A 26,589-nucleotide genomic window follows, 5' to 3' on the forward strand; every position below is an offset into this window, starting at 1 on the left:
AGCAGCTGCCTAGAATTGTCTTTGTTACCCTGATTTAAGGGTGATATGTTATTATTTATTTATATTTATCATTTATAGAGCACCAAAAGCTTCTGTGACACATCTCACCCCATAATATCTGATTTTGCAGATGCCAAGGACCTCTAAAAATACAAGTGAAGTAAGACAAAAATATGTACTCTGACCACCAGTAATGATAAAGTGTGGGCAAGAGTTAGGTGAGGACATTCTTGTAATTCATGAAGCTAAAAATAAGATAGAGAAAATATTTTGTCTGTAGTTTGCTAAACGTCCTACTGAAGGAATTAAGCTTTATGTAAATATTATCCAGTCCTGCAATCTTCTTTCTGAGTTGTTTACCTTCTTAATAATGGAATAGCACCAGAATCTTTCTAATATAGTGATGTCTTCATTGTGCTATACTTGCAGCTGATGCTTAGAAAATATTCATGTTTTATAATGCAGTATGTTTTAAAATATTTTCTTACAGATAAGCCAAAGGAAGTAGGACTAACAGACAAAATGAAAAATATAATTAGTATCCAGAGCTGAAATAGCAGCAGAAGTCATTTTCTGGAAGGATAAAGTGCTGAAATGAGAAGAAAGAGGTATTAATGAAATAAGATCAGGCATGATGAGGTTGTACTTTATTGCCTGAGGATTTGGGGTAAAGAATGAATGGGCTGTTCTTGTCTGTGTGTAGAGATAGTTGATCATTTCATAAAGTCTGAAAGGTGTATCTTAGGACATAGGAAAAAATAGTTTCTCTACATCTTTTCTTTGAAACAGCTATTTTCAGGTCAGAGGACCACTGTAGGATTTTCAAATGAATGTTTTCATGTGGTTCATAGGAAGGTGCTATATGTATGGGATAAGAATGATTTCTTTATCAGAATAGGAATTTTATGAGATGAAGTTTAATTTAGAATGTCATTTATTAATGAATTTCAGTAAACTACTTAACATCCAAGGCACTTTTACCAAAGTTCTTTTCAGCTTTCCATTGATTAAAAATCATTGTTGAATACTATATTTGACTCTTGAACAATGTATGGGTTAGAAGTGCCAACCCCCCTTGCAGTTGAAAATCCATGTATAACTTTTGACTCCCAAAACTTAGCTACTAATAGCTACCATTGACTAAAAGCCTTACCAGTAATATAAACAATTAACATATATTTTGTATATGTCTTATATACAGTATTCTTATAATAAAGTAAACTAGAGAAAAGAAAATATCATAAAGAAAATCATAAGAAAAAAACGCATTTACAGTACCTCATTTACCGGGGGGAAAAAATCCATGCATAAGTGGACTTGCACAATGCAAAGCCATGTTGTTCAAAGGCCAGTTGTAATAAACAGTGAAGCACTCAAGACTTAGAGTTGCATACTTATATACAACCCTTAGATTTTAATATAGAAATTTAAATCTTACAATGATGAGTATAATGGAGTAATAGATAATAAAACATTTCACATTTGTGTACGGTTTTAAAATTCTTTCAAAGTACTTTCATGCTTTAATTTTATTTTACCCTCACAATGGTATTGCAAAGAAGAATAGGTACTTAATTATTAACTTAATAGTCATGCTTAAAAAAAGCTTCATTTAAAAATTAATGTTTAATAAATATACAGCAGAGTCCTAAATAGGAGCATGTACTTTGGACAAACGCAGAAAAGATCTGGGTTCAAATATCAGCTCCACTCTTACTAGCTCTGTAACACTGATTATGTTATTTGACATATCTGAATTTCATCTTTAATATAGATTACGATGGTATTGAATATCACCTAAGGTTATATATGTAAGTACCCGGCAGAGAGTAAATGTTCAGTGTATTGTGGTTCTTTTTCTACTTACCCTCAGCTTTATGCCTCCAAAATTTGAAAAATAATAGAAAGCAACTTCCAGGTTAAACATCATGTACAATGGATAGTTGATGACTAGAACAGAAGAAACGCTATCTGAACCCAGCCCTTCCTCCAAAATAGTGTCATAAACCCAGGGTGAGTTCATTTCTAAGGTATGTCTAAATTTAGCTCTAAAAGGAAACCTCATGAGTTACTTCATGTTCACTACAGACAAATGAAAGCATATACATTTACAGACAGAAAGAAACCTTTTCTTAGAATTAAGTTAAATGGGATGGCTTTCTGTCGTGCCTTTTAAAAGTGATATTTGCAAGCACAGTGGACACTGGCTACAGCTGTACAAAAACAGCAGAAATACTGATGAGAAAGTTTTCATATTGACCCTTTGTAAAGGCTCAGGGTAAAACCTTGTATCAACAATCAGTAAAGGCATTTCTACAGAGAACTGAGATCATTTGGTCTGAGTACATTTCTTCTTGGTGGTTTAGCTGAAAATGCAGCAAGCTTGGAACCTATAGGAGAAGGAGTATGTAGCATGCCCATTAGACTGTCTTTTTCAAATATCAGATGTCTGAGGCCAGCTGTTGGCAGGTGCTGGCTCACAGACAATTCATGATCGAACTACTTAACAACCAGTCACAGTACAGCTATTCCATGATATTGGCTAATATGAAACTCATGCTTTAGACACTAGACATGAGGGAGGCAGAGCTGTCATTACGTTATAAAACATTAGAACTTTACTTATATTTTTGCTAAGTCAGAGGGACAACCCATAGAGGCTTCAGAAGTAGGAGTATTTTTAGGTGGGGATGGTATTTTCCTTACAAAAGAGCTCTGACATTTCTCAAGTGTTTGCAGGAAATCCTGTGGTTGCATTCTTCAAGTCCTGTGCCTTATAATGCATAAGGGCAAGTATCATCTTGTCTGAGGTGAGGTGACTTTCCTGCCTGCAGTTAGCAACATAGGCATTCCTAGAACTTCCATTCTTTGATTCCCTGGATCAGAGTTGTTTACAGTAGTATACACTACATAACCTATGAAACAACCTAATCATGATTCTACTTCAGCATGTTGCTTCTGCCATTTCTTCTGGTTTAATCCATTACAGATTAAATTGTCAATAATCTTGTTTCATGTTACAAAATCCTATTTTGGATGTGTGTTTCCAAAGACTCAGCTGGTTTCTCTGATATCAATAGATGCTTTCAAGGACTTTGGCCCAGTCATGTGGAGTGGACTGGATTGTGGAGAAAAAATTATTTAACATTATTTATGTTGTTCTTACAAATATTTCCATGTATTTTTATGGTTCTTCTTTAAGAGACCATAATTCTAAGATTTGGAGAACAGAATGTGCCTTAGAGTTTCACATGTTTGACTCATCAATGGAGTGATGTCTGTGCAGGTGGTGTTTGCTTGGGAGATTAAACTGATGTTGGTACAATATTTGCTCACTGATTCTTAAGATTACTAACAATGTTGCAGCTTCTCTGTGCTATGCCTTTGACACCCACAGCAAAGGGGGATTATGGCAATAACACATGAGCTTAATTTTCAATCCACTGTTGCACCTGGACTCTTAGTTATGCAGTATTTCTTTATCATTATTTGTCTTTTGTAAGAGAAAATTTCCCAGACATGGAAATATATCATATTCTCCTGGGTCTCATCATAGTATCACAATTTGGCAGTGATAGCCTCCATCTTTATTGTATTTTATATTACAAAAAAAGAAACCCTAACTTCTGAAATGTTCAAAGTGAAAAATGGAGCTCGTCCTCATCTCAACACTATTCCCTTGGGGGTAACCCAAGGAAACACTTTGTGTGCTTAGTCCCAACAATTTAAACGTCCATCACAAACAGAATATGTTCATAAATATATTGGCTCAAAAGGTTACACAAAGATTTTGTGCTGGGAACAATGGCAGCTATTGAGAAAAGTATTTTTAAATGTGCAGGTCTGATTTTTAAGCTGTGACTAAAAGTCAATAAAATAAATAAAATAAAAATGACATTAAAACCCTCCTTTAGAAGAACATGAAGTATGTCTATTCCAACAACTCTCTATTTCAGAACCAACCAGTAAGGAGATTGAGAAGTAATCTTATTCTCTGTTGTTCCAGGATCACTCAATCAGGCACAAGTAGATACAGACTTCCAGGTGTGAAACAGAGACTTTTATGCCTCAAAAGCTTAGAGGAGAGGTCTGTGGTCCCAATGAAGAATACCTTCAGCAATAAGTTTGCATGAATGAAACATCTGCATATTTTTATTTACTCTGTAAACACTGCCGTTGGGACTGATGTTCACTTAATAACACCATCACACAAGTGAGCCAATGCCATCTAGCCCTGTTCTGTGCTTCTACAACACATCTCCATTTTTCTCAGGGGAGGACCACCAGAACCCCTGCAGTACAGAGTTAATGCAGAGGGGTGTGCACGAAAGTCTGAGTTAACCAATGCAAATGCAAGCCTTCTTCTAAATCCTTCAAGATTGAGTGCAGAAGCTGACTTGACCAAGGAGCTTTCCATGATCCCTCAAACCTGGGTTAACTGCTTCTGCTCCATTTCGTTGGTATTCAGTGCACATGGAACATTCTATCATAAGTGAAGGTTCCTTGAATTTCTAAATGGTAAGCCCTTTGATGGTAGGGGTTGGCCTTATTCATAATTGTCTCTCTATGTACTAGTATATTTCCTCACACACAGTAGTTTCCCCATTAGTGTTTATTGAATGAATGAATGAATGAATGAATGAATACATCAAGGCATGGATAAATGTTTACTAAGTTCTCCATCCCCTTAAAGGCTTCTAAGCTCCAGCTTCAAAGTCTTATTAACTGCCACACTAGTTGGTTAACATACTTAAGAAAGCTAGCCTGCTCTTTTCTGAGGCATGGCTCAGTTGTCACCACTTGCATGATTCTTAGAGAGGGGAGCTATTTTTTTTTTTTTTTTTGAGCTATGCACTGTGTTGAACCAGGGCCTGATAACTCTGACATTCTTCTTAACAAGTACAGTTAGGAGTTTGGGGTGTGCGTGTGTGTGTCTCCTGTTTGAGTAGCCTAAAATTCTATCCCAAGAACTAAATGCCCTCCTAACAGGCAATCCCATCAAGGCAGTGCCGGCTACAAACACACCTGCTAATTGCCTCCAGGGCACTGGCAGGCACCCCTGCATCAGGCGCAGGGCAGAGACAGCCCTGGAATGCTTGAGTTCCACTTCTTCTGGAGTTGGGCAGGTGTCCTGCCCTTGAGACCCCCGGTCTGAGAGTAATGCTCTTGAGGGAATTACAACATTTTCCACAACTGAGCTGTAGTCTGGTTTCTTGTCTTATTTCTTCACACATCTCCACAGCCCTTGAAGGCAGGATTATATGCGGTTCACTGTTGTGTTACAGCTCCTCGTACACTAACAGAGTACAAGAAATAAGGCAGAAATAATTATTTCTGCTCTGTGGGGAAGGTTTCTCAGGTATTCAAGTTGGATGTTATATCAGGAAGAACAGGAAGCCCAGAATGTGTTTTTGGTCCTTTCCCTCCACAACTGAGTGGAGAGAGAAAATTAAAGCAAGTAGTTTCACCATGTATGTATTAGAGAGGTGAGCCCTATGTTCCTGCATTACACAGACCCATCCAGTAGAACCTGAAGTACAGCCAGGCACAGAATTAATAGAACAGGTAATAGAGACCATCCTGAAGTCGTCAATTTCTGGAATTAGTTTTAAGAACCATGCAAAGAGGGGCAGGGGAAGGTATCACATGAGAATTAGTGAAGTAAATGAACAGTGTGGAAAAGAAGAAAGCAAGAACAGGTTGGACGACGTTAGCTTAGTCACTCCTGCCTATGAACTGAAAGAATTTCTGAAGAGAAACTAGAAGCGAACAAGAAAGTTCATTCATTCATTCATTCAACCACTCTCTGCCAGGACACGAATCAGGCTTAGGAGATATAAACAACAAACACACACAGCCCCTGCCTTCACGGAGCCAACTGTCTGGTCTCAGGCCACCAGGGCCTGGTTTTTAGGTATGTCCTGCACCCCGCCGGCGGGCACCCGGCCGTCCTCGCCCTGGCTCGCGCAGCCTCCTGCCCCGAGCGCCCGCGAACCCCCCCGGGAGAGGCCGCCCGCGTGGCCGGGGCCGTGGCCGCGGCGCTTCCCCTCCGCGCGGCCACCCTCGGCCTCCGTGGTAACCCGCCCGCCTCCCCGGGGCGTCGCGCGGCGTCCAGCCTCCCCGCACGGAGGTCAGAGGTCGGAGGTCAGAGGTCGGCGGCCGGCTGGGGCCTGCCCAGTCCCACACGTGGCCTGGGCCACAGAAGAGCCCGCCAGCCCACATCCGTACGTGGCAGGTTACTAAGTAAGGGACGGACTTACCAGGCTGCGGGAGGGAAGCGGCAAGACGAGGGCCCGCTGCACCGGCCCCGAGTCAGGGTTTTCTAGGAGGCCGCATCCGGGTTGAGGCACGCGGCCGCCCGCGGTCTCGGCCGCACAGGACCAGCGCGGGGCTGTGCCCCGGAAAGCGGCTCCGGCTGGGGGACCTGCGAGCGGAACAGCCCTGCGAAGCCGGGGCAGGCGGCCAAGGGCGGCAGCGCGCGGAACCTCGACGCCGGCTCCTGTTTCCGGGCCGGCCGCCGCCGGGCCTCGCCGGAACCCCCGCTCCCGGCGCCCCAACCGGACACGGCAAAGGAGCGCGAGTAACGCTGCGCCTCGCTTCAAGGTAGTCACGTGGACGGAAGCCGAGGCACGGAAGGCTTTGCAGAGGAGGTCCGAGTTCAGACGGGAGTTCTCGAGGGCCACGACGGCCGGAGAGTTCCGGGGAGAGGCCTGGAAGCGTAGACACAGCGCAGCCCCCCTCACACGGCAGGTAACAGCCGTCGTGCTGTGCGGAACGGCGCCCGAGGGCTTCGGTGCCGGGGAACGCAGAGGGCGAGACCGCCGCGGGGATGAGGCGCGAGCGAGCCGGGCCGCCACCGCGTGCGCCGCCGACCCCGGACCGAAGCCAGGCGGCGCTGGGAGCCTCCAGGACCCGCGGGCGGAAGCGGGTGGAGGGCAGCCGCCAGAGAAGAGCGCGCTCAGCAGTCGGTGAGCGATCCAGAGGGGGGCCGGGGGGGGGGGGGGGGGGGTTACACCGGGGAGGAGGTCCTAGGCACGGAATACGGGGCGTCTTCTGGGAAACATTCGGGAGGTCCAGTTGGAATTGGTGATTCATTCCAACGTGGCGAGCGGTGGGAAATGGAGAAACGGGGTGCCTTTAGCCGGTTCACCGGGCAGCTAGCTATCGGCCTGAAAGAAGATGGAAAGTACGGGTTTGTGGTTGTTGAGTTGCTGAGTTTGACGTTCCCGGCGGATACGTGCGTGTAATACTAGTAGGAAGATAAAATGCAGATGTGAATTTGTATTTATCATCAGTGTATACTTTGAAATCATGAGAAGAACCTCATTTTAGATTGTTTAATATGCACATTTAAGTGTTTAAATGTATAGATATCCATATTAAATAAATATGCTATAAAATGACTTTATGTAATGTGTAGGTATTTATGTATTAATATAGCTATAAATTTATATTTAAGCTACTTTGCTGATCGAGCATAGTTTAGAAGGTAGTTGCACTGTATTTTATTTATTATTTTTTTTAAATTTTTATTTATTTATGATAGTCACACACAGAGAGAGAGAGAGGGGCAGAGACACAGGCAGAGGGAGAAGCAGGCTCCATGCACCGGGAGCCCGACGTGGGATTCGATCCCGGGTCTCCAGGATCGCGCCCTGGGCCAAAGGCAGGCGCCAAACCGCTGCGCCACCCAGGGATCCCTGCACTGTATTTTAAAAAAACAGTGATGCGACATGACCATTAGCACTCATGCCTTACTCCCAGTATGGTCAAGAGTGAATGATTGGGTTTAGTGACTTTGGACCTAATGCTTATTAACTCTTTCTCTAGTATACAAAATCTCAACTTTTCAGGACCAGAAAGTTGTCTGTGAAACTCAAAGCTATCCAACCTTTTAGTTTCTGGGTACAGTGAAGAAATGCATTGTGTTTGAAAATTAGAATTGTAACCATCCCTGAGTGATCGAATGAATCCCTTTTAATTTACCAGATTATTTTGTAGGAACAGTCTCAAAAAAAAAAAAAAAGAATCAATAATCTCAACGGGCATTTTAGTTCTTTGACATAAAAGAGAATTTAACATCCTATTTTAACACTATTAGCCAAGCAGTATACAAATCAGCAATGTTCTGGTCTGTGCTAACACTTCGTTAACACTTCATTAAGAGAAGTCAGCTCCTGGTACTTGAGGTTGTGCCAGAGATGGAATATTTCTTTTGCCTTAAAACCACAGATATTTCACCAAAACCCCAGAGCTTCTTGGAATATCTATCTATTTATCTAATCTATCATTGTAATTCAAAAAAACTTAGGGCTTCTCCTAACATCCCTAAACCAATGGAGGATTAAATGTCCCCAGAGTTTCCTTTTAAAGATTAACTTCAGATCCAAAGTAAACTGGTTCCACTTGAGGATGATTATCTTGATAGGTGACCCTTGAGGTGGTGTGGCTATGAAATAGTCTAGGATGGGGTACGGTTTGTTCCATTCAACCATGTTTTTATTTACTCAGTATTTATTAATCTGACTGTGTTCTTATCACCTTGTAAGGCTTTGTGGCAAGAAGATAGGTTTCAGCCTCTATCCTTGAGGAATTCATTGATTAGTTGGGGAAACGATGTAAATATTTATCTTACAATATAATGTGTTAAATTTCAAAATGGAATTGTGAACAGCATGATATGGGACCTCTGCCCATAGACCTCTGTTGACACAGAGGAGCCAGTATTTGGTTTGAACTCTTAAAGGTGATTAAGAATTTTCCATAGGAAGAAATGCATGTGTGTGTATTTTGGATTAATAGTGGTGGTGTTGGAACAGGGTTTGATAAAACCCAAATGTGTCCCGAATTACAAGAGGGCGTGGTATATTGAAAAGATAAGTGCTGTTGGAGTATAGCATATTTGGCCAGAGAAATAGGCCGTCCTTGGTAATTTTAACAGGAGAGTTGGACCTCAACAAATTTTAACTCCTGGAGTCCCATTGGAAGGCCTTGGGGAATTTCCAATACATGAAGCTATATAATTTACTGAGCAATATCTTAAGCTGTAATGGATCTCTGAGTCTGAAATATCTGGGATCTGGGATCTGAGACTGTTGGAACTCCATAATGAAACCCAAAGGAGGTCCCCAGTTTTTACTTTAGTAACTTGAATTTCCAGGATTAAATGTGTAGATGGATGATCAATTGCTCATGACTTTTAGGCTCATGTTTGTCTCAATCCAGACTTTGTTTTTCCTCTGGTATGGGACTGTGATGCCACCGAGAAAGAACAGGCAGAATGAAAAGATGCTCAACATCACTCACCATCAAGGAAATGCAAATCAAAACTACAGCAAATCAATTCACACCTGTCAGAATGACTAAAATCAAAAACACAAGAAACAAGTGTTAGAGAGAATGTGGAGAAAAAGGAACCCTCATGCACTGTTGATAGAATTGGTTCAGCCACTATGAAAAACCGTATGGAGCTTCCTCAAAAAGTTAAAAATGAACTACCCTGTGATGCAGTAATCACACTACTGAGTGTTTACTCAAAAAATACAAAAACACTACTTCAAAAGGATACATGCACCCCTATGCCTATTGCAGCATCATTTACAATAGCCAACATATGGAAGCAGTCCAATTGTCCATCAACAAATGAATGGATAAAGAAGATGTGATATAATATACAATGGAATATTATGTAGCCATTAAAAAACAATCTTGCCGTTACATGGATATAAATGGAGCTAGAGAATAATGCTAAGTAAAGTAAGTCAGCCAGAGAAAGACAAATACCATATGATTTCCCTCACATGTGGAATTTAAGAAACAAAACAAACAAGGGGGGAAAAGGGGGAGAGAGAGATTGAGGGAGACAAGAACCAAAAACTAGATTCTTGACTATAAAGAGCAAACTGATGGTTATCTCATGGAAGTGAGTGGGGGGATGAACATAGTAGATGAAGGAGAATAAGAGTGCACCTTAGTGCTGAGTAATATATGGAATTGTTGAATCACTATATTGTACGTGTGGAATTAATATAACACTATGTTAACTATATTGGGATTAAAATAAACAATAAAAGTAAAAAAAAATAAACACAAGAGAAAAAAAAAGATAAGCTTTGTTTTGGCTATGTCTTGCAGTGATGAGCACTTTTCTCTAGCAAAAGGTAATGTATTAAGCATTTGCACAGTGTATGGCTTACAGACAGTGCTAAATAATTGATAGATAATTAAAATAAAGATGAATAGGATCACAGAAAGTCTACTGTCCCAAATTGAGTTATTTACAATCCTTTCTGTTGTCTCTAGCTGACCTGTTTCATTGTGAACAATGAGGAAAGTTGTATCAGCTCCATGGGTCCCCGTGTTTCTAATCCAGTTACTAGCATTGAAGATCAGGGCTACCGTATGGCCACACTGCTCACTGCCCAACTCCAGGGAACTCTCCAATGGTCACCAACAGGAATGGTTCTTCCTGGAGACTCATCATATGGTAACCCTATAAACTGTTCAGCATGAGGTAGATACTGCTTAAAGCCAATGTAGTTTTGATAACTCCTTCTGGACTGGGGTTCAGCTGTGCTGTCTGGCTTTTCCTGTCTTAGGGAAAAAACAAAGATGTAGTGTTAGGTCTTCTTTGGTTCCATGCAAATTTTAAGATTGATTGTTCTAGTTCTGTGAAAAATGTTGCTATTTTGAAAAATATTTTTGCATTAAATCTGTATGTTGCTTTGGGTAGTATGGACATTTTAACAATATTTGTTCTTCCAGTCCATGACCATGAATATCTTTCCACTTGTTTGTGTTGTCTCCAGTATCATTCTTTTTTCAATATCTTTCATTAGTGTTTTAGTTTTCAGAGTACATGTCTTTCACTTCTTTGATCAACAAACAATACTAAGTTTGTTCTTAAGTATTTTATTATCTTTGGTGCAATTATAGATGGAATTGTTCACTTAATTTCTCTTCTTGTTGCTTCACTATTATTATAAAAATGTGTGGCATTTTTATATATCAATTCTATATCCTGAAACCTTATTGAATGCATTTATCGGTTCTAGTAGTTTTTTGTTGGGCTCTTTTGAGTTTTTTCTCTATAGTATCATGTCATCTACAAATAGTGAAATTTTTGCTTTTTTTTTTTTTAAGATTTATGTATTTATTTGAGATAGAGACAGAGCAGAGGGAAAGGCAGAGGGAGAAGATGAGAGAGAGAAGCACACTCCCCACTGAGCATGGTGCTGAACATGGGGCTTGATTTCACAGCCCTGAGATCATGACCTGAGCTGAAATAAAAAGTTGGACTCTTAGCCAACTGAGCCATCTAGATGCCCTGAAAGTTTTACTTCTTTCTTACTAATTTGGATACCTTTTATTCCTTCCTTTTGTCTGATTGTTGTGGTTAGGACCTTTATTTCTTTTTTTTTTTTTTTTTTAAACTTTTTTTTTAATATTTTTTATTTATTTATGACAGTCACACAGAGAGAGAGAGAGGCAGAGACACAGGCAGAGGGAAAAGCAGGCTCCATGCACCAGGAGCCCGACGTGGGATTCGATCCCAGGTCTCCAGGATCGCGCCCTGGGCCAAAGGCAGGCGCTAAACCGCTGCGCCACCCAGGGATCCCACCTTTATTTCTATATTAAATAACAGTGTTGAGAATGGACATCCCTGTGTTGTTCCTGACCTTAACGTCTCTCAGTTTTTCAGTACTGAGTATGATGTTAGTTGTTGGATTTTCATTTATGGCCTTTAAAATGTTGAGGCCTACTTTGTTTAGGGCTTTTATCATGAATGGATGTTGTAGGCCAGATACATCTTCTGTATCTACTGATGTGGCTTTTATCCCTTCCTTTAAAAAAAAAAAAGTTATTTATTTATTTATTGCATGTGAGCAGTGGGGAGGGACAGAGAAAGAGAAAGAGAGAATCTCAAGCAGACTTCCTACTGAGTATGGAGCCCAAAGTAGGAGTCAATCCCATGACCCTGAGATCATGACCTGAGCTGAAATTAAGAGTCAGATGCTTAACTGACTGAGCCACCTAGGCACCCCTTTTGTTAATGATATATCACATTAATTGACTTCCAGATATTGAACCATACTCGTATCCCAGGATAAATCCCACTTGATCACGGTAAATGATTTTTTAAATGTAGAGTTGGATTTAGTTTACTAATATTGTGTTGAGGATTTTTACATCTATGTTCATCAGAGATACTGGCCTATAGTTCTCTTTTCTTGTAATGTCTTTATCTGGTTTAGATATCAGGGTAATGCTGGCTTCATAGAATGAATTTGGAAGATTTCCTTCATTTTCTATTTTTTGGAATAGTTTGAGAAGAATAGGTATTAACTGTTCTTTAAATGTTTGGTAACATTCACCTGGGAAGCCATCTGGTCCTGGACTTTTGTTGAAGAGTTTTTTGATTACTGATTCAATTTCATTGCTGATAATCTGTTTGATTTTTTTTTCTTCCTGATTCATTTTGAGAGGTTATATGTCTCTAGGAATCTATCCATTTCCTCTAGGTTGCCCAATTTGTTGGCATATCATTTTTCATAATATTCTCTTATAATCCTTAGTATTTCTGTGGTACTGGTTGTTCTCCTTTTTCATTCCTGATTTTGTTCGTATAAGTCTACCTCCCCCCACCCCCTTTCTCTTTCTTTCATTTTTTTTTCCTGAGGAGTCTAGCTAAAGGTTTATTGATTTTGTTGCTCTTTTCAAAGAACCAGCACCTGATTTTATTGATCTGTTCTATTGTTTTATTAGTTTCTCTTTTATTTCTCCTCTAATATTTATTTTTTCCTTCCTCCCACTGCTTTTGTTGTTCTTTTTCTATCTCCTTTTTTTTTTAAGATTTTATTTATTTATTCATGAGAGACACAGAGAGGCAGAGATATAGGCAGAGGGAGAAGCAGGCTCTCCACAGGGAGCTTGATGTGGGACTTGATCCCAGGACCCGGGATCACGCCCTAAGCTGAAGGCAGAGGTCAATTGCTGAGCCACCCAGGCATCCCATCTTTATCTATTTCCTTTAGATGTAAGATTAGGTTGTTTGAGATTTTTCTTGCTTCTTGAGATAGGCCTATATTGTTATAAACTTTGCTCTTAGAACAGCTTTTGCTGTAACCCAAAGATTTTGGACCATTGTGTTTTCATTTTCACTGGTCTCCATGCATTTTTTTGATTTTGTCTTTTATTTCATGATTGGCCTATTCAGTGTTTAGTAACATGTAATTTAATCTCCATGTATTTGTGTGCCTTCCAGTTTGTTTTCTTGTGGTTGACTTCTAGTTTCATAGCTTTGTGGTCTGAAAAGATGCACAGTATGGCTTCAGTCTTTTTTAATTTGTTGAGACTTGTTTTGTGGCCTAATATGTAGTCTGTTTTGGTGAATATTCCTTGTGCACTTGAAAAGGATGCATATTCTGCTGGTTTAAGATGGAATGTTTAAATACATCTGTTAAATCCATCTAGTCCAATGTGTCATTCAAAGCCACTGTTTCCTTATTGATTGTCTGCATGATTTATTCATTGATGTAAATGGGGTGTTAAAATCCCTACTATTATTGTATGACTATCAATTAATTCCTTTATATTTGTTATTAGCTGCTTTATTTTTTTGGGTGCTCCCAAATTGTTGTCTTCTTGTTGAATTGTACCATTTATGATTACATAATGTCCTTCTTTGTCCCTTGTTGTAGTCTTTGTAATAAGGCCTATTTCGTCTGATATAAGAATTGCTACTCTGGCTTTCTTTTCACTTCCATTTGCATGATAAATGTCTTTCTCTTCACTTTCAGTCTGCATGTGTGTTTAGGTCTGAAATAAGTCTCTTGTAGGCAGCATATAGATAGGTCTTTTTTTTTTTTTAATCCATTCTGTCACCCTATGTCTTTTTATTGTAGCATTTAGTATATATAAGTCCTTATTGCCATTTCGTTACTTGTTTTATGGTTGTTTTGTATTTCTTCTCTGTTCTCTTCTTCCCTTCTTCTTTTTCTCATGATTAATTTACTTTCTTTAGTGAAATACTTGGATTCCTTACTCTACTTCTTGCATATCTTAATGATTTTTGATTTGTTGTTACCAGTCAGTTTATTTGTAGCATCTGCATATAGCAGTCTACATAAAGTTCATGGTTACTTAGTTTTGAACTTATTCTTTATTCCTGTCCCCTCCACCATTCAGATATTTGCTATCATCTTTTACATCCTTTGACTTTGTGCTTTTCTTGAATAATTTTTACAGATATACTTACTTTTTTCTTTTGTGCTTCCTATTTTTTTTCACTTGATTGTGGTTTTGTTTTCCACTCACAGAGTCCCCCTTAATATTTGTTGTAGGGCTGATTTAGTGGTCATGAAGTCTTTAACTCTTTTTTTTCCTATAAAGCTCTTTAAATCTCCTTCTATTCCAAATGATAGCCTTGCTTGATAGAGTGTTCTTGTCTGCAGATTTTTCTTTTCAGGACTTTAAGGATGCCATGCTACTCCCTTCTAGCTTGCAAGGTTTCTGCTGAAAAATCAGCCAATAGGCTTATGGAGTTTCCTTTGTATGTGACTGCCTCCTTTTCTCTTGCTGCCTTTCAAATTCTTGCTTTATCATATTTTTTTGTCATTTATTTATTTATTTATTTAAATTGAATATACCATAAGGGAGTGTCAGGAGGGACAGCAAACAAGAGACTGCCTTGAAGTAGTGCCATTTTAATTACTCTGTGCTTGGTATGAACCTCCCTGCATTGAATTTGTTGGGGGTTGTCTGTGACTCTTAAATCTGGGTCTCTGTTTCCTGTCCTAGATTTGGGAAGTTTTCAGCTATTATTTCTTCAAATATATTTTCCATTTCTTTTTCTCTTCTCCTCCTGGGACCCATATAATGAAAATGTTACTATGCTTGATGGTGTTGTGGGTTCTCCAAGAAACACTTAGAGCACTTTTTTTTCTCTTACCTCTTCAACTTGATTGGTTTCCATTAACTTTCTCCTCCAGGTTCCTGATATGTTCCTCTGTTTCCTGTAGTCTACATTTATTCCATGTATTGTATTTTTTATTTCATTTTATTGAAATAGAGATATATATATAGAGAGAGAGATAGATATATATCTATAGATATAGATATCTTTATTTCATTATATTGAGATAAAGATATAGATATCTATATTGAGAAAAAGATATATATAGTTAGATATCTATATCTTTATCTCTATCTATCTATCTATCTATCTATCTATCTATCTATCTATCTTTATAAGGATCTCACTGATGTTCTTCACCCTTTTCTGAAGTCCAGGAAATTAAATTCATGGTTGGGCATATTACTTACGTCTGTTTTGCTTAGATCTCCTCCTGTGATTTTGTCCATTTCTTTCATTTGTGAAATGTTTCTCTTCTCCTCATTTTGTCTATGTCTATTTCTTTGTTAAGAAAGTCAGCTACCAAAAAAAAAAAAAAAAAAAGAAAGAAAGAAAGAAAAGAAAGTCAGCTACATCTTCTGTATTTGAGAGTAGTGGCTTTATGAAGAAGAGGCCCTGCAGTGCCTTGCAGTACAGTGTTCCCTATTCACTAAAACCTGGCACTTCATTAGAGTCTCCTAGGTGTGTTGCTTGTGTCCTGCTGTTGTATTTGAGTCATTTTTTCTTTCAGTCCAGATGTCTTCACTGACTCTCTGCCTGTTGTGGGCTGGGCTTGCTCTGTGGTGTTAGTGAAGCCCAGGTAGGCCAGCTCTGAGGGGTTCTGACCCACAGGAGGGCTTGGAGGCAGGGCAGTGATGTTAGCAAAATTTGCACTGAGCCACTACTCCTAGGTTGGGTTTCTGAGAGATGCTATGGCTTGGGTCACAGAATTTGGCAGCTCCAGTCATGTGTACAGTGGTTGGGCAGGATGTTTGGGAACATGGCAGTAGCAAAATCTGTGCTCATCCCAGGGCCAAGGCCATCAGGCTTGAGGTGGGAGGGTTCTCGGGAGAATGCATGGGTGGGGTGCACTGCCAGCAGGTCAGGTAGCAAGTGTAGTGCTGCCTCCTGCAGGTGGCTCAGTACAGAGTGCTGGGGGAGGAGAATGGTGCTCTCTAATTAGTTCCTTTGTTCTGGGAGAAGTCCTCCAACATGCTCCAAAATCATCATAAACAGATCTCCCTCCCATTTGTTCCAGGTATGCAAACTGTCCCTTTTATGTTGTCTCTCCATGGGCTGCTATCTCTTTAAGGGTGGGGACCCAGCTATCATTTACCATCTTGGCTCACCACATGCTAAGTCAGCTGACTTTTAAAAGTCCAGGCTCCTTGTTCCCCTTGTTAGACAAACTCATGGAATTCAGCCGCTCTGTTTTCAAAGCCAGGTGCTATGGGGATTCATCTTCACTGGGCAATCTCCTTGGTACAAGGGACCATTTTCTTCCTTTCTCTGTGCTTGCAGGTCTCTCCTTCTGTGGGCAGCTCCTGACCTCTGTTTCTATCTTTCCTAATCTCTCAGATGTGGCTTCTTCTCTAGACGTAATTGTGGAGTTTGTTCTGCCAGTCTTTGGATTGCTCTCCAATTTATTTACACGGATATGAGTGATAATCTAGTTGTAAATACGGGTTTCTGGTGAGCTTAATGTCCTCCTATTCCACCACCTTCCCAAGATCCTCTCCGAAGTTTTGTGTTTCAATGAACTATGAACTAAAAGTGGGGAAAATAACCTCGTAGTTCTGCTCTCAATGTTGGGGGCTTCATTAGAAATATACAATTGATAAATTTGCTAGTTTGAAAATTGTCTCCCATATAATACTAACCTACCATCTGTGGCTAGTGGATGTATTTTGGTGATACATTGGCAAGACAGTTGGTTTCACAGCAAGAATGTTCCCTTGTTCTTAGTAAAATAAAGTTTCTGTCACACATGACTTCAGATATCCTAATTTCTAGAATAAAACCCAGCATTTCCAAAGAAGTTTTTGGCAATTGCTTGAAGAAGGTTAAATTAAGCATAAATACAAGGTTAATATTTGTTTCCTTTGATAAAACTGCAAAGAAATTAAAGCTCTAGACTTCTGACACTACCTTTTAGGATATTTGCAGAAAAATCATTATACTAGTGTAGGTAGAAATTTTTTGTGCTTTTATCTACATAGTGTTTTTAGGATATTTATGCGTGATAAAAATATGAGTTTTGATTTCTGCTAAGTAAGAATTTCAGAAGGAGTAGGTTACTTATTTACTCGAAATCTTTGTTTTATTGTTAAAATCAGGATATAATTGATTCATCTCATGTAGGGGTTGAGTAGCAGCTTATACATAGAATGACTATAAGGAGCACTGTGAATATTGTAGTGGCACAGAAATGCTTATTATCAATAATAAGCAGTGAGGTATTCCACTGAAGAAGTTGAAGGCAAGACATTGTCACATTGTTTTCTCAGGATTTTAAAAACTTTGGCTTTCTTGTGCATGTGACATTTTCAATTGTGTTGGAGAGAATAGGAGCTCTAAATGTAGTACTTTGTTGTCTGAGGAATTCTTGATAGAGACAGACTTCATATGAAGTCTAAATTGTGTCACTCACTGTCTGAGTTTTAGCATTAAGATCTTTAGAAGATAATTTGTTTATTCTTAATGTAACCTCAGGCTGAATTCTCTTAGGTTATCATAGAAGAAATGTCACCTGAAAGTGGAAAATATCCCTGAGATTGCTTTAGGCTTGAGCACATTTTTCTTGTCAAAAAATTAAGTCCAGTCTTGAAGGTTACTGGTATTTGCATATATACTCCATTCTTTTGGGTTCGCAGGGACTAAAGGACTAGTGACTAAAAGTGGGAGGAAAGGAGATTATTCTTATGATAAAAAAGGTTGAGAATATATTCCAAGACCAAATATAGTAAAGATCTCTGTGTTTCTGCTTGACATATCCCTGAGTCTCTGCAAAGAAAGATCATAAGCTTTTGGCTATGTGGACAGGATCCCAAAACAGTTGCTTATATTCAATCCTTTCATCATTTCCTCTCCAAATATCCATTTATTTTAAGGAATGGGTACTTTTAAATTATATGTGAGGTTACATAAGAAGTAACTTTTTAAGTAATATATGAAAATATAGAGCTTCCTTGAGTTATGGTGGGGTTATATCCCAATAAGCCCATCATAAGCTGAAAATATCATAAGTTAAACATACATTTAATACACTTAACCTATCGAACAGCACAGCTTCACATAGCTTAACTTAAATGTGCTCAGAGTACTCATATTATTTTGCTTTTGGGCAAAATCATCTAACACAAAGTCTGCTTTATCATAAAGTGTTGACCATCTCACGTAATGTATTGAATAGCATATTGATAGTGGAAAACAGAATGACTGAATGGGTACAGAACAGTTATAAGTATAGTATATTAGTTGTTTACCCTTTTGGTCACAGGAGTGATTGGGAGCTGCAGCTTGCTGCCACTGCCCAGCATTGAGAGAGGATTGTCCCACATAGCGCTGGACTGGGAAAATATCAAAAGTCAAAATTAGGGCTATGGTTTCTACTGAATGTGTATCACTTTGCATCATTGTAAAGTCTAAAAATTTTGAAGTCAAACCATATTGACTTGGAGGCTGTCCATATTGCAAAGGGCAAATTAACAATATTTTATTTATATAGTGTGTTTTTGTGTGCTTTCCATGTGGAAATTAGAAAGGCAACATTCACAGTAAATTCATTTGACTTAACAGTATTCTTTCACTCATGAATAGCAGCCTTGGTATACATTCTGTACTCTTGGTACAGAAGAGTTCATATTTCAGATAATTAGAAAGAATAGGGCGAGAGAACAGAGCCTGGAGAGCCACTGAGAGGATGTGTGACTCAAAGCCCACCCTTTACCTCCAAAACAGAGGGAAAAGGGTTGGTTTGCATTTTGTAATTAAAGTGTGGGCCTTGCTAATGCTCCCATGAGTGCTGGAGTCCAAGACATCTTGATGAAGATCAGAAATCAAGTTACCCTAGAGGAATTTTGTTTTTGTTTTTAAGCAGATGTTTACAGGGCTGCAATCTTTATTAAGTAACAGCACCAGGGAAATGTTACAGACAGGAATGCTTCCTGTCTATCACAGTTTAGAGTGACTTGGCAAAGGATTATTAATGATTTGGAAAATTCCAGAACTAAGTTTGATGTCAGAATGTTAGGAACACTTTATGCTAAGGCCAGAAAGGTGACTTTGTACCTCTGAGGGTAGTCAATTACTCAACCAAACCACAGATGTTTTATTCAAGACACTACCCTAGGCCTTTAGAGGGGCACATAAAAAATTATAACATACAATCTCTGTTCCAAAAGAGCTTGCATTTATTTGCAGAAAAATTCAGAGATGTATGAAAAATTAATGGGATAAGGCAGTATATGTAAAGTGCCCAGTGAAAGTTACAGAAAGTAAAGGTTAAAGGGAAGAATATGTATGAGTTAGGGTTCTTTGATTCAGATCAACAATACTGCTCTCAACAACTTGAACAAATGAGAATTTATTTGAAGACTTTTAGGAACTCATAGACTTGCCAGAAGTCTTGAGAGTCTGGCTTGAAGGCCTTAGGAGACAGGCATGAGGAGCTGTCCAAAAGATCTGTGGTGCCATAGATCCTGGGTCTGGAAGAAATTTTAAGTGTTAGGTCATTCCAAGTTGTGGATTATTTGACAGATTTTTAATATTCTATCATAGATGTAGAGGTGATGTTTATGGTATACTTGGGATAATGCATAAATTTTTCTGCTTGCAATGAACGATAAATGCATGAGGAAAAGGATCAGTTAGCAAAGTAAGTGGGAACCAGATTATGGAGTGCTTTGCTAAAATTATCTTACTGGCAGTGAAGAACACTTTGTAATGTTTAGCAAGAGTATAGCATGGTAATAATAGCAATGTTTTAACTCTGTTCTTTATAGTGGTGAGATTTCAAAGAAAATAGTCACTCCCTTCCTTACTCCTGAGGCTTTTGAATTCAGCATATGGGTGGTCTGTTTCTGAACTGCTTCCTTTCTTTACAGCATTCTGTATCATGCCTTTCCTAGGACAGTGTTTCTCAAAAGAGCAACCAAAGGCTACCTGCATTAGGAATGACTTGGATGAGGGTATGCCTGGGTGGCTCAGCAGTTGAGTGCCTGCCTTCAACCTGGGCATGATCCTGGAGTCCCAGGGTCGAGTCCTGCATCGGGCTCCCTGCATGGAACCTGCCTCTCTCTCTGCCTGTGTTTCTGCCTCTCTCTCTGTGTTTCTTATAAATAAATAAATAAAATCTTAAAAAAAAAATAAATGACGGGAGGGATTCCTCAATGGCTCTGCCAGTTAAGCAGATAAGGTATACACTCTAAGCACTCTTGGTTTGGCTCTGGTCATAATCTCCTGTTCATTCTCTCTCTCTCTCTCTCTCTCTCTTTCTTTCTCTCTCTCTCAAGTAAATAAATCCTAAAAGGAAAAAAAAAGAAATGACTGGGGAGATTTGTTAAAATGCATATTCTTTGGGCCCTATTGAATTAGAATATTGGGGGCTGGGGACAAGAACCTGCATTTTCAGCAGGTTACCTGAGTGATTCCTCTGTGGACTGAGGTTCAAGAACCACTGACCTGAGGAGTGTTTAAATGGACAGATAGGCTTGGGAGCAAGGGAAGATCCTTCCTTCCTGCCTTTCCTTCTCCTTCATGTCCTCACTTTTTCCCCAGCTCCCGTTATTCTGTATGTTTTACTCCCCTTCCATCTTCTCCCTCTCTCTTTTAAGAAACACTCCACTCACTGAGCAGTTCACTGTGTGAAGACTAAATGCCTTTCTGAACACTGAAGACTTAAAAACATACCTGAGGAGCTTAAAATATATGTCTGTTCAAAATAGGCATTGGCAAGAAATCAGTTCTATCTCAGGGTGAGCCTTTTATGGAAAAGATGTTTAGAGTTTGCTTTAAGTAAGGCTTTGATTTGCAAGTGTGGTAGGGTTTGAATAAGGAAGATCTAAGGATTTTCAGCTGTTGATAAAGGGACAGCAGCTGGTGAAACCAAATTGTAGGCATCAGGGTTCGAATCTCCTCCATATCAATTCAGAACATCAGTGAGAGTGTAGGGCCAGGCACTGATGCTTGGGTAGATTCTCTCTTCCTTTATCCACTGCTCTTGTTTGAGATAGCATAAAGAGAAACAACATTTATGTAGCATACTTAAAGCTTTGTAAATATCATGTCATTGATTATAGGAATTCAGTTACTAGAACAATATCTAGCACAAGTAGGTTTTGAGTGGATATTATTGATTCACTAAATGAAACATTTAGTAAATGCTGGGCAATGTTCTAGACACTGAGATGCAACACTGAAGAAAAAAAGAAAGAATCTCTCCCTCATGTGACTTATATTCTAGTGTTGCATGTTATTTTATATCAACTTTTTTAGGTAGATAATATATTTCCCACTTTACAGGTGAGAAATTGAAGCTTGGACACATAAATTCGTTAGATGTCAGACAGCTAGGAATCTGTAAGGTTTAGCTGTAGGAAATGGATTCCCATGCCTGTTTGACTTCCAAACTCATATTTTCTATGACATTATTATAGCTTCGGGTAGATTTTTTTTTTAAATAAAAAACTATCTTCCTTCCTCTGGATATGTTGGTGATCTTCTGAAATTGAAGTGAATTTCCTAGAGAATAGCCTTTATGCAATAAGATGCTAAAGAGAGCTGAGAAGCCCCCAAACAATGCATTGCCCCAGTTCCTTGCCCACTGTGCAGAAATCAGAAGACTTCAGTTAAGCTCCTGTAAACTGACTCTAGAATGGAAACCTTAGATGCTGTTTGGAAATGTCCTATCACATATCTAACACATACTATGACTTCTGATACTTCAGCCTATTACTTTTGGGGAGGGTGTTGTTCCCCTGCCAAGAAAGCAGTGTGTCAGATGCTCCATGTTGATAGTCTTGCACCTTGGTGAAGTAGTTGAAGGTTACCCACTGTGCCTCTCACCTCTGTATGGCTTCCTGTTTCCTTCCTGTCCTGCTGCTCCTTTTCTCTGTGGGTCCTGTGTGCTGACATTCTCAGGGCCTGCTGACATAGCTGAAAATGATCTAAAAAAAATGACTGTGTAAGAGATGTAATACCTTCCTCTTCCAAGAAGAGGTGATCAACTAAATACCATTTGTTTGGTCCAATTATCCACTTAAACACTACAAATTTGGGTACTATGTACTATCTGTTACTTATTAACTGCCCAGTAGCCTTGGACATCTCACTTTCTCTCTCAGGAATTCCAGTTTCTTCACCTGGTAAAATGATATGTTTATTATCAGGATACAATGAGATCATATGTGGAAAGCACTGTGCACATTCCCCAGCACATAGTACCTCCTCATTACCTGTTCTTTATTATTATTTTTATTTTCACAATACTTAGAGGTTGATGATACCTCCATGTTACAGATAAAATATAATGACTATCATATATTAGGTGCAATCTTTTATTTGATTTTTATAGCAAGCTTGCAGGGAAGTACCATTATCAATTCCCACTTTTACAAAGAGGAACTGGGTTGTATTTGGGGTCACTCAGCTGAATAAGTAGTGGAACTGGGATTCATGCTTATTTCTTTTTTTTTTTTTTTATTTCTGATAAACTCCTGAGACTTCATTCTTTCCACTATGACAAGCTGCCTGTAAGGAATGATTGCCACTTCAAAATTGCACTCAGCCTTCTTAAAATACTTCTGTTCTTCAAACGAAATACCTCATGTCAGTTCTAAATCTGTAATACTTGGGGAATTAGGGTCTCATCCCATGTAATGCTACAGTGTGCTCTCTGCACTGCTAAAACCTCAGACACAAGGGTTTTCACCCTCGAGGCATCTGCTGGTGGGCGGCTGATTCTTATGCCATCTATGAGGTGCTATGAGAACACTCTAGATGAAGGATGCTTGTAAATGCAAGCTAGTGTTTCTTCACATGACATATTTGTTGCTACTACTGAGTATTTTAGTTCATTACACTTCTTCCAAATAATTAGAGAAAATGTGCGCATTATAGAATGTATGTATTTCAACCCCTGAGCTGGCACGTTACAAGCTTTCAGTTACTAACATGTGAATTTTAACTATTGTCCCTGTCAGAAGTAACTGATGGCAGAATGAAAATTGTGGAATATAACTTCAGCATTCAAATGTGAATGGATAGGGCCAAAGGAAATGTTTCTGATTGGAAACTGGACCCTTGCCAGCTCTTGAGTTCTGAGGGAGATCTGAGACCTGAGGAGAAATAGCCAAGTTATAAAATATGATTTCCTTTTGCTTTCACTTTGTTTCTTCAAATGTAACATTCCCATGTAGTCTGTAGCTATGTTTGATCACAACAAAGCTAGGTTAGATATAGCTTCTGAAGCACTCAAAATATTTTGCTAAGTAACCTAGAGAGTTCATTTTCACTTCAGTATGAACACAATCCAGATCACTTAGAAGTAATTACTAAGCTTTTTCTCTTATTCAAGATTTGTTCCAGTTCTTGACAATTTTCACAAATATTTAGCAAAATGAAAAAAAATGAAGGACAATGTAGTATATTTTCCATGAAGCTAAATCCATTTAATTCTAAGTGCTGATCTTCTATTTTGAGATTCAAGCATCACAATTTTTTTGTGTTGCCATGTCCCTTTTATTATGAAATGGTGGTAATAGTGACTGAAGTTTCTACATTTAATGTTTTTGGCAATATCTGAGGTTGCTAGCTCTATTTCTGTTTGCCAATTTTTTATTTGTTTTTAATTTACTGACCTGTGCAGTGTAAGCCTGGAACCACTGGTGTGATAGAAAAAGCATAGGCTTTGAAATTAGAAGCCCCTGAATTTCCTTCCTTGCTAAGTTTACTAGAAGCCAGATGAACTGGGCCATTATTGGTGCTCCTAGAATCTCAACTTCCCGATTTGTAACGTAAAAGAGCAGGGTTGTTGAAAGGATTCAATGTGATAGAATATACAAAATGTCTAGCTCACAATCCTACTTAATAAACAATCATTTTTCCTCATTATTTCTTCTAGAGCACAATTCACCAGGAGAGGAAGAGTGTGACCATTGTTTGAGATGTGGGAGAGAAGCAGATAAGGGAGACAAATGACAAAATAGAGAATGGGGGCAGCCCCGGTGTCTCAGCATTTTAGCGCCGCCTTCAGCCCAGGGCGGGATCCTGGAGACCGGACCCCTGCATGGAGGCTGCTTCTCCCGCTGCCTGTGTCACTGCCTCTCTCTATGTGTGTCTCATGAATAAATAAATAAAATCTTAAAAAAAAAAAATAGAGAATGGTGGTCCTAAAGGCAGGACATGTTTGAGGTAAGCCTTTCTGTTCTTTATAACATTTTCTTATATTGAGGAAGTTCTTGGAGGGCAGTGATTTATCTTGCTGTCTTTGATTCCCCAGCATCTGGCACAGGGCAGGCTCAGAGAGGCTCTGCTACAAGTGGTATGACCTGGGAAGTGGACTCTGATTTGACTATTTGCATGCAGGAAGTTTATTGGGGTGCATTTGTCAGCTTAATGGCTGCAGGGGGAGTGAAGAAAGAAGGGCCAGGCAGAGATCTCTGCCACCACTATGGGAGTTTTGGAGCTGAGATACCCTGCAGTTGTCTTTTTTTTTTTTTTTTTTTTAATTTTTATTTATTTATGATAGTCACAGAGAGAGAGAGAGAGAGAGAGGCAGAGACATAGTCAGAGGGAGAAGCAGGCTCCATGCACCGGGAGCCCGATGTGGGATTCGATCCCGGGTCTCCAGGATCGTGCCCTGGGCCAAAGGCAGGCGCCAAACCGCTGCGCTACCCAGGGATCCCCACCCTGCAGTTGTCTTAAATTGGGGCAAGGTGTTTGGGCTTTTTTACTCCCTGCCTTGATCAATCATACATGAGAGTTGAAATGGGGAAGGGTGCATGACTTGGGAGAGGTCCCTTTCTTCAGCTGAGGGAAATCTCAGGTGGAGTTTTAGCTGCAAGCTCTCAGTTGCTGTTATGGATAAAATTGTGTCCCTCCAGAAATTGTTGATGTCCTAACCCCTGATACTGTGGATGTGACCTTATTATGAAATAGGGTCTTCACAGAGTATCAAAATGATCAAGTTAAGATGTGATTATTAGGGTGGATCCTAATCCAATAAGACTGTGTCCTTATAAAAAGGGGGATATTTTGACACAGACATAGACATGTGTAAAGAGAAGGCAATGTGAAGGCCCAGTGAGATTGCCATCTGCAAACCAATAAATGCCTGGGGCTACCAGAAGCTAGGTGAGAAGCTAGGGCCAGATTTTTCCGTTACAGCCCTCAGGAGGAACTTGTCTGTACACACCTTGGTTTTGAATTTCCAGGCTTCAGAACTTTGAGATCATACATTTCTATTACTTATAAGCTGCCCAGTTTGTGTGCTTTGTTACAGCAGTCCTGGGAGACAAATAAATGAGTTGCCAATGCTCTAACAGCAGGACGGTGTGTGCCTGAGTTCTGAAGGGGGGTTGGGGGTGGTGGTGGTGGTGGTGGTGGTTATGGCATAGCACAGTGTTACTAACAGAACTCCATGATGTTTGTGGGGTGAAGGAGCCTTCATGTTTTAGCTTTGACCAATGTAGGGTCATGTTTCTCCCTGAAAGAATTCTACTAACTAGATAATGGACTGGTCTTTCCATCCAATTATATCCTCACACCTCAATACAATGAAATGCCCAGTCCTATAAGGCTAACTGTATCTAGAAACTGACAAAGGGACCTGCACGTGCTTAGAAAACACTCTGAATCTGAGGTGCCCTAGCAACCAGGTATATTTATGGAGTTGGGTCTCAAGGTGGGCTCAAACCGTTCTGGGGCTTATTACCGCTCTTGCATTGTCAGCTTGATGAGCCTGTTTAAGGAAATGAGATTTTAAAATATAACAACAGTCCTGGCTATGGAGAAGGAAGGAGGTATCAAAAAGTGACAATGAATTTTTATATCACAATATGGCTCAGAGTAAATGCTAATTTACTGAGCTGAGCAGTTCCGTCAGGATTAAAGAGAAATGGGCATGAGATTCACATAATTTTAGATTGATGTTTGCTGGTACTCTATGTGTTTCTGTATTACCTTTGGATATTGTCCAGCCTATCAGAGGCTGGGACTCTTTCTTACTCATTTCTGTAGTCTCAGCACCAAGCAGGATGAACAATTCTGGGAACTGAATACGTGTTTAGAGCTGCGGAGTCTATGAAATTGGCCTGTGTAATCCCCTGTCTTCTTCCTGCAAGTTGTGAGTGTTAGCCATATTCTTCTTCCATCAGTAGAACAGTAGGAGCAGAGAAATCCATGATCTCACTCATGCCAACAACCAAACTGTCATCAGAGTTTGCATTGCAAAATCTCTATTTCTGGTCAGAGGCAGGAAGAAAACAATCTGCTTTCTACTGAACTCCAGGTAAGTACTCAGGGCTTGAGGTTGAAAAAATGATTGTTGAATGGATATTGAAAGCATAAGTAAAGCCCTTCAGTCCTTACAAGTCTTTGTGTTTGGATTGTATATGATAAGTTTACGTCCATTATGGAAACCACACAGCTTATTGCAGAAAGGCCCCAGGCTCCATCCTTGCCTGAAAATCAATACT

The 26,589-nt window shown here is 39.6% G+C and overlaps 1 long non-coding RNA gene and 1 pseudogene across 1 annotated transcript in view; one reads left to right on the forward strand and one right to left on the reverse strand.

Annotated features, from left to right (window-relative positions):
- Window positions 1-6,436, reverse strand: part of LOC119864870 — a 31,568-nt gene extending 25,132 nt beyond the window's left edge. Inside the window, exon 1 of the long non-coding RNA XR_005375347.1 lies at window positions 6,261-6,436. This is a non-coding gene — a long non-coding RNA (uncharacterized LOC119864870). The remainder of the gene's footprint in view (window positions 1-6,260) is intronic.
- A 409-nt stretch (window positions 6,437-6,845) lies between these two features.
- The window catches only part of LOC111091627, a 133,128-nt pseudogene continuing 113,384 nt past the window's right edge, over window positions 6,846-26,589 (forward strand).

This window comes from Canis lupus, chromosome 21 (genome assembly GCF_011100685.1).
Source record: "Canis lupus familiaris isolate Mischka breed German Shepherd chromosome 21, alternate assembly UU_Cfam_GSD_1.0, whole genome shotgun sequence".
Taxonomy (NCBI): domain Eukaryota; kingdom Metazoa; phylum Chordata; class Mammalia; order Carnivora; family Canidae; genus Canis; species Canis lupus.